Raw genomic sequence first — 8,993 nt, 5'->3', positions numbered from 1 at the left:
TGCTGCAATGAACATAGTTTTGCTAGTAGATTTAGTATGGTCTTGTTTGAGATCATTTGGGTGAATGCCCAAAATGAGATTGCTGGGTCTTAGGGGTGCTCTGTGTAGTCTTTTGAGGAACCTCCATACTACTTTCCAAAGCCTTTGAACAAGTTTAAACTCCCAACAACAATGCATTAAGGTTCCTTTCTGTCCACATCCCCTCCAGCATCTGTTCTTTTAAAAATCTGGAATGCTTCACGAACTTGCGTGTCATCCTCAGTCAGGGGCTATTCTTCTTTTTATTGTTCCAATGTTAGTGTATGTGCTACCGAATTGAGCACAGAACATTTTTTATATATAAAGTGTAATTGATTTTCTTAAACTAGACAATTCCACAAAAATTAAATTCAAAAGAATTGTCATGAAATTTTAGAACAATGTATTTCTTACATAAGAACACTTTTAAGAATAAAGTCAAGATTGACATGTCAAAAACAAAATAATTCCAGTTATTTATTGTTCAACGGATGTGTAGGGGGAGGAATTCAATTATTCTGTACAAGGAACCTGTCATAATGAACACTATAGATAGTGTTAAGGTTTGTTAAAAGTTTTAATGTTTTCAATATGTTTAATTGTGGGAATTTGCTCATATATGCCAAAATTAAGACTATTTAGCAGATTGTAAAACATTTCCATAAAGCATTTAAGATTCATGGTAGCAGTCATATACTACTAAGTATGTACATTTCAGAGTTTATAGAAACTTTACTAATGAGAAGTTGCAAAGTGTTTGTGTAAAGAAGCAGAGTGAAGATTTAAGATATTAACTTCACAGTTTCTGTCAAAATTTAAGGGCTTCCTTACTTTATATGTTAGTGAGGAACAAATGATGGTAGAAGCCATATACAAATGATGAGATGAACCATAAATAATAATCTTATTGGATAACTTTAAACGCTACTCATAGCCTATAAAATTCTTGTTGAACATCATAGACTTAGACAGTTTTAAATGTACAGCAATATAAGAAAATAATAAATCGAATATGTAGTACATTTCAAATACTGGAAACAGTGGTAAATGTTTTGTTTTTTATTTTATTAATCATTAATATTTATGTATTGGTTTTCCTTATTTGTAGCATTGTTTTCCTTGTTGTAATATAATACAACTTTTTGTAAGCCATCATTAAGAAGTACTTTGAGAATGTTATTGAGATGGCCACATCGTTTTTTATAGGTATATGTGAATTTACAATGAGCAAAATTAGTAAGAAAAAAATATTGTTTAAAATTTTATCAATTAGAATCTGAATCAGGAGTGTTGATAAATGTCCACACCTAAAAGCATAGCCCTAGACTGAAGCACTAGTGTTACAATCTTGAGCACACAAAAGTGAGACTGTGTTTTGTTTTGTTTTTCTTTTGTTTTGTTGGTTGTGGGGCTTGAACTCTGGGTCCTGGTTGCTGTCTCTCAGCTCTTCAGCTCAAGGCTAGTGCTACTACTTGAGTCACAGCACCTCTTCCATCTTTTTCTGCTTATGTAGTGCTGAGGAATCAAACCCAGGACCTCATGCATGCAAGGCAACACTCTATACTGAACCACCTTCCCAGCACCTGAGAGACTGTTATAAAAAAATCATCTAAATAACATTTACTTTCTGCTTTGGGTTATATAATGAAATAAAGAATATCTTTTTATGTTTTCTGAATGGCCATACTTCTAAATTTATATTAAATTCAGCCACTTTTTCCTTTTCTTTTTTCTTTTTTTTTTCAATTTTTAAATTTTTTATTGTGAAAATACTGTACAGAGGGGTTACAATTACATGGGCAAGATAATGAGTACATTTCTTATCAAGCATTGCAGCCTCCTCCTTTGTTTCCCATTCCTATCCCTTCCACTTTATCCTTCTCAAAGTCATGTAATATCTCTGAGAGTTTGCTTCTGTAAATATTGTTTTTGCATTGATAATTTATTCTGAGTCATTTTTATTTTTTTTATCAAAATCACTTTATATTTTATGGTTTTTATTTTTTTTTTAAGTGTGAAAATAACAGACAGAGGGGTTACAATTACATGGGCAAGGTAATGAGTACATTTCTTATCAAGCATTGTTGCCTACTCCTTTGTTTCTCCTTACTATCCCTTCCCATCTCACCCCCTTTACAACCCATTCCCCCTCCCCTTTCCCCAACCTGAAGTTGTAAAATTCGTTTTTCGACATAATGTCTTGTATATCTCATTGGTGCAATGGGTCCACCTGTATCCATATTTAAAAAAAAATTTTCCCTTCCCCTCCACAAATTATACCAACCTCAAATACAGTGAAAACAGGGGTTATACCATGCGGGAGGGACATACAAAGTAACAAAGAAATCATCTTATGAATATGTTAGAAATAATTGCAGGAAAGAAGAAAATTTTGAATTCTTATCTTGGGGTTCATTTCACCTAACATAAACTTATGTAACAATTTCTGCGTGTCTCAGACATACACTAGATATTGCAAATAAGGGAAACCATGTTTCTTTGGGCCTAGCTTACTTCACTTAATATGATTTATTCCAAGGTTTCCATTTCCTAACAAATGGGGCAATATCATTCTTTCAGATAGAGACATAGAATTCCATTGTGTATATATACATTTTCTTGATCCATTCATCTACTGAAGGGCATCTGGGTTGGTTCCATATCTTAGCTATGGTAATGCTGCAATAAATATATTTGTGCTGGTAGCTTTAGTATGGTCTTGTTTGTGATCATTTGGGTAAATGCCCAAAAGTGGGATTGCTGGATCATAGGGAAGCTCTATGTGGAGTCTTTGTAGGAACATCCATACCACTTTCCAAAGTGGTTGAACAAGTTTACACTCCCACTAACCATGCATTAAGGTTCCTTTTTGTCCACATGCCCTCCAGCATCTGTTGTTATTAGAGTTCTTGATTATAGCCATTCTAACTTGGGTGAGGTGACATCTCAATGTTGATTGATTTGCATTTCTTTTATGGCTAGGGAGGTTGAGCATTTCTGCATGTGTTTTTGTTCACCCTCCTTTCCTCTTCAGAGAAGTTTCTCTTTATGTCTTAAGCCCACTTATTTATTGGGCAGTATTTTCTTTGAGTATTTGTGTTGGGGGATTTTGATTTCCAGGTCTCTTTTAGATATGAAACCTTTGTAGGTTGTATGGCTAGTGAAGATCATCTCGGATTCCCTGGGCTTTCTATTGATCCTGCTAGCTATGTCCTTTGCCATGCAGAAGCTCTGCAATTGCATGCAATCCCATTTGTCCAACCTTTCTTTCATTTGTTGTGTTTCTGGGTCTCTATTAAGAAAATTTCAGCCTGTGCCAAGGAGACCTATGGTTTCTCCTATTCCATCCTGTAATGTTTTCAGAATATCTGTTTTGACTCCGACGTCTTTGATCCATTTGGAGTTGATCCTGGTACAGGGTGATATATAAGGATCTAGCCTTAATTTTCTACAAGTGATTAACCAATTTTGCCAGTGCCATTTACTGAACAGCCTGTCTTCCTTCGATTTTATATTTTTAGATCCTTTATCAAATATTAGATGATTATGGGTCTGTAGGTTCATTTCTGAGTTTTCAATTCTATTCCATTGTTCCTGAGTTCTTTTCTTGTGCCAGTACTAAACTGTTTTAATTACTATGGCTTTGTAGTAGAGTTTGAAATCTGATATTGATATTCCTCCAACAATATTCTTTCTGTTAAGGATGACTTTTTGCAAATGGGGGTCTTTTGTTGTTCCATATGAATTTTTGGATTGCCTCTTCTATTTCCTTGAAGAATGCGGTTGCAATATTGATAGGTATGGCATTGAACTTGTAGATAGCCTTGGGAAATATTGCCATTTTCACAATGTTCATCCTTCCTATTGAGGAGCATGGGAGGTTTTGATTTCCTTTTTCAGATTTTTAAAGTTTTCATCAGAGAAGTCCTTCACTTCTTTGGTTAAGTTAATTCTTAGGTATTTTATTTTTGTGGGGCTATTACAAATTGAAAAGCTTTCTTGATTTGAGCCATGCTTTTCTCATTGTTGACATACAGAAAAGCCATTAATTTTTGAGGGTTAATTTTATACCCAGCTATTTTGCCAAAGTTTTGAATCAGCTTGAGTAATTTGTGAGTGGAATCTGTGGGATTCTTTAAGGACAAGATCATGTCATCTGCAAAGAGGGACAATTGTACTTCTTCTTTCCCTATTTGCATCCCTTTTATTTTGGCATATTGTGTTATTTCTGTAGCTAGGCATTCTAATATTAAATTGAAGAGAAGTGGAGAGAGTGGGCATCCTTGTCTTGTTCCTGAGTTAAGAGGAAATGGCTTTAGTTTTTCACCATTAATTATAATGCTGGCTGTAGGTTTTCCATATACAGCTTTTATTGTATTGAGGAATATTCCATGGATTCCTAATTTTTCCAGAACCTTCATCATAAAGGGGTGTTGGATTTGGTCCAATGCTTTTTCTGCATCTGTTGAGATAGCCATGTGGTTTTAATTCTTGCTCTTGTTGATGTGATAAATTATATTAATTGATTTGTGTATATTGAACCAGGTTTGCATCCCTGAAATGAATCCTGTATGATAGTGGTGTATGATTTTTTGGATGAATAGTTGAAGTCGATTGGCCAAAATTTTGTTGAAAAGCTTTGTATCAATATTCATCAATGAAATGGGTCTATAGTTCTCTTTCTTTGATGATTCCCTGCCTGGTTTGGGCATGAAGGTTATGATGGCTTCATTGAATGAGGTCGGTAGTGAACTTTCTCTTTCAATTTCATTGAAGAGTTGGAGGCGTACTGGGTGTGAGCTCTGTTTTGAAGCTCTTGTACAATTCCGCTGTAAATCCATCTGGTCCTGGGATTTTCTTAGATGGGAGGTCTTTTATTGCTGTGTCTTGATATTGGCCCCTTAAGATGTTTTAACTCATCTTGGTTTAGTATTTGCATGTTGATAATTGCTAACAAAAGGTCCATTTCTGCCAAGTTTTCAAACTTATTAGCATAAAGGTTTGAAAATATTCCTTTATAATGTTCAGAATCTTGGTTGTTTCTGTTTCGATGTTTCCATTCTCACATCTGAGTTTATTTACTTGGGTGTGTTTCTTCTTTTTCTGATAAGATATGCTAATTGTCTGTCAATTTTGTTAATTTTTGCAAAGAACCAAATCTTTGTTTTGTTGATTCATTCTGTTTTTTCGTTTATTCTAATTTGTTTAATTCTGATTTAATGTTAATTATTTCTTTACATCTATTGAATTGGGGTTTATCTTACTGCTTTTTGTCTAGGTGGTTTAGATGTCTCATTAAATTGTTGGTTTCAGATCTCTCTATTTTGTTGGTGTAGGAACTCAGAGCTATAAATTTGCCTCTGAGTACTGCCTTTGCAGTGTCCCAGAGGAGCTGGTAATTTGTGTGTTCATTTTTGTTGAATATCATGGACATTTGAATTTCCTTTCTAATCTCTTCCCTGAACCCCTGTTTATTTAACAGTGTGTTGTTCAGCCCCCATGTGATACAAGACTTTTTTTTGGTGGCTTTTGGTGTTGAGTTCTAATTTTATTCCCTTGTGGTCTGAGAGAATGCAAGGTGTAACTTGGGCAAGTTTGCTTTGTGACCTAAAATGTGATCTCTTTTGGAAAATGTTCCATGTGCTGGAGAGTAAAACATGTATTCTGATGCTACTGGGTGAAATATTCATTCAATAGATGTCTGTTAAATCTATTTGCTCTATGCAGTTGTTTAGATCTGTGGTTTCTCTGTTAATTTTTTGCCGATTTGATCTATATAGTGGGCATAGTGTTGTGTTAAAATCCTCAACACTTAATATCTTTGGATCTATGTGAGATCTGAGGGAAAATAGTGCCTCTTGGATAAATTTGGGCACTCCATTGTTTGGCGATTCCATATTTAGAATTGTAATATCCTTCTGAAGTAGAGAACCCAGAAGTCATATGTAGCGACCTTCTTTATCTCTTTACACTAATTTTAATTTGAAGCATATTTTATCTGAAATTATTATTGCAACTCCTTCCTGTTTATGGCAGCTGTTTGCTTGGTAGATTTTATTCCAGCCTTTCATTATCAAAATGTGTTTGTTTTTATGGGCAGGGTGTGACTCCCGAAAGCAGGAGGTAGAGTTATCCTGCTTTTTAATTCAACTAGACAGACTCTTTCGCTAAATTGGAGCTTTAAGTCCGTTAATGTTGAGAGGTAGGACTGAGAGGTGTTTGGTAGCTCCTGCCATGCTATCCATCTCCTTGGGGGTTGTGGAAACTTGGTTCTTCCTATGGTTCTTGGATTCTCAGTTTGGGTGGTTTCTTAGCCATTATTGTGGTCTTGTTGGTTTTCTGTTTGTAGGTCATCTTTAAGTATTTTTTATAGGGCTGGTTTGGTGGAGATATATTTTTCAGTTTTTCTTTGCAATGGAAGGTTTTTATTTGACCTTCGGTTATGAAGGATAGTTTAGCTGGGTACAGTATTCTTGGTTGAAACTTGTTTGTCTTTAAGGCATGGCATACAGCCTTCCAGGCTCTTCTTGCTTTAATTATCTCTGCTGAAAAATATAAGGTGATTCTAATTGGTTTTCCTTTATAGGTGATTGATCTTTTCTCCTTGACATCTTTTGGCAATTTTTGTTGGTCTGAATTGATCCTGTGTGGATTAGAATGTGACAATGGGAAATGCTGTTCTGGTCTGGTCTATTTGTGGTTCTACAAGCATCTTGTATCTGAATAGGCCTATATTTTTGTATGTTTGGGAAGTTCTCTGCTAGGATTCTATTAACCAAATTTCCTAGACAGTTAACTTCTATGTCTAGGTGTTCCTCTACACCAATTGTCCTCAGAATAGGCCTTCTGATTGTGTTTTCCAAATGTTGAATAGATCTATCATGTTTCTTGGATTTGTCTTGGAGAGTTGTATGTTCTTTCTCTATAAGACCTAGGCTGTCTTCAATCCCTGAGATTCGATCTTCTGCATGGTCTAACCTACTGTTAAGTCCTTCTACTTGGTTTTTTATTTCTTTTCCTTCTAATTGGTCAGCTTTGATGGCTTCAAATTCTTTGTTGGAGCTTTGTTTTAGATCTTGTATGAACTTCTTTACTTCTTTAATTTGGTGTTCTCAAACCACTTAGTTGATTGGTTATGGTTTACTTGGACTTCCTTTCCTCCTGTCGTGCTCCGTTCAGCATTCCCTTTGTGGTCTTTCTGAATCCTTTCAGCTGTTTATAGATTCCATGAATGCCTCTATTGATCTTTATTTATTCTCATACCACTTTCACAATTCCTGTGTTACTCTTTGATTAACTTCCTGTAGTTCACTTCGACTTTTCTTAGCCTGCTCACACAATTCCTGTCTCTCTTTGTCTGTTCTCTGCCTGCTCACGCAATTCCTTTCTTTCTCTTTGACTCTTCTCAGCCTGTTCACGCAATTCCTTTATTTCTCTTTGTTCTCAACCTGTTCAAGCAATTACTGTATCAATCTTTGAGTAGTTTCCTCACAGTCACGAGATTTCTATATTAATGTTTGGTTTGCCTCCTCTCTCTCTCCCTATCACGTTCAAACTGAGTCCTTTTCTAGCTTTCATTCTTTTCATTCACCAGGTTTACCAGTAATGTTTGTAGTGCTTTGTGGGAACTCTCCTCTGGATTATTCATTAACTGTTGTGTCACTGGATTATCATAAATGAGAGTTGAGATAACCACACTTGCCATTTTTCTCGTGTTTTCCGGCTTGTTCTGCACACTTGATAAGAAAGTGAGACCAATTTTTTGCTAAAACACTATTTTAAGGCAAGAATCATCCAAAGTCCTGTAGTTGCACAGTCAAAATGGCTGCAGATACAACCTAGTTCAACAGATACCATCTATTCAACATCAAATAACTATGCATTATTGGGCTAAGAACACAAAGACGAATTTTTCAAATCAGAAATTATTATGTTTAGGGAGAAATGTGGGGAAAAATAGGATTAGAAGTATGTGGAGAGGTTAAAGTAAATTTAACCAAGTCCTAATCTCAGAGAGGGAAAGGGATTGGACAGAATGATAGGAGAGAAATTAAAAAGAAGAAAATCAAAAATGTAAAAATAAAAATTTAAATTTAAAAAGTGAAACACTTAAAAATTATGTAACTTTAAAGAAATGATATTGAGAGAAGAAAAGGATAGGATGTCAGGAGGGGGATGATAGAAAGGAGACATGAAAAACTAAAAAATAAAAATTCTTAAACGTATTTACTTGAAAATTATGTGGTACAAAGATATAATACTTCTATTAAAAAGTTAAGCCTGGGGCCGGGGATTTAGCCCAGTGGAAGGGCGCCGGCCTGACGCACGCAAGGCCCTGGGTTCAGTCCTCAGCCCTGGGAAAATAAAAGACAAAAAAAGTTAAGCCTAAAAGTTTGTAAATTAAGTAATACATTTCTAGATTAATTATGTACACAATGGGGGATAAGTTCTAACAATCGTTGATGGGTATTTATCTGGGGATTAGGCAAAACAGCAATTAAGTCACGCAAAAAAAAAAGAAAAACAAAAAAATGAAAAGAATGAAAAAATTAAAAAAATTTTAAAAGGACCAAAAAGTCAATAGTGATTTTTTTTTAAATAAGCAAACACACACACACACACACACACACACACACACACACACACACACACACGCACACATCTAAAATAAAAATTAGGAGAAGAAGAAAAAAAAAGATTAACAAAAAAATTTTTTAAAAATGGTACCAAAAAGAGTTCTTTAATTTTTTTTTGGTGAGGAGGGTGAGGAATGGGAAGATCCTGTATCTCCCCTCTGTCTGTAACCAGTCTCTTCGTGGAGTCAGTGGTCTGCTTGTGATGTTTGGTTTTCCTGTGGCTTGATTGATTTCTTACATCAGTTTGTTTGAGCAGTCAATAAAATGCTCTGCTTTATCTAGGATTTTTTGATCCTCCTTCAGGCAGTTCAGTGGGAGGGAGATCTGCTTTGAGTATCA

General features: G+C 35.2%; 1 non-coding gene across 1 annotated transcript; it reads right to left on the bottom strand.

The window, feature by feature from the left end:
• Positions 1 to 221: 221 nt before the first annotated feature.
• Positions 222 to 323, bottom strand: LOC122118449. The gene has a single exon (XR_006149370.1). It is a non-coding gene; the product is annotated as a U6 spliceosomal RNA (small nuclear RNA).
• Positions 324 to 8,993: the final 8,670 nt, after the last annotated feature.

The sequence above is a fragment of the Dipodomys spectabilis genome, unplaced genomic scaffold (assembly GCF_019054845.1).
Source record: "Dipodomys spectabilis isolate Male_0828 unplaced genomic scaffold, ASM1905484v1 ptg000152l, whole genome shotgun sequence".
NCBI lineage: Eukaryota > Metazoa > Chordata > Mammalia > Rodentia > Heteromyidae > Dipodomys > Dipodomys spectabilis.
This window is presented reverse-complemented; position numbering and strand designations above follow the sequence as displayed.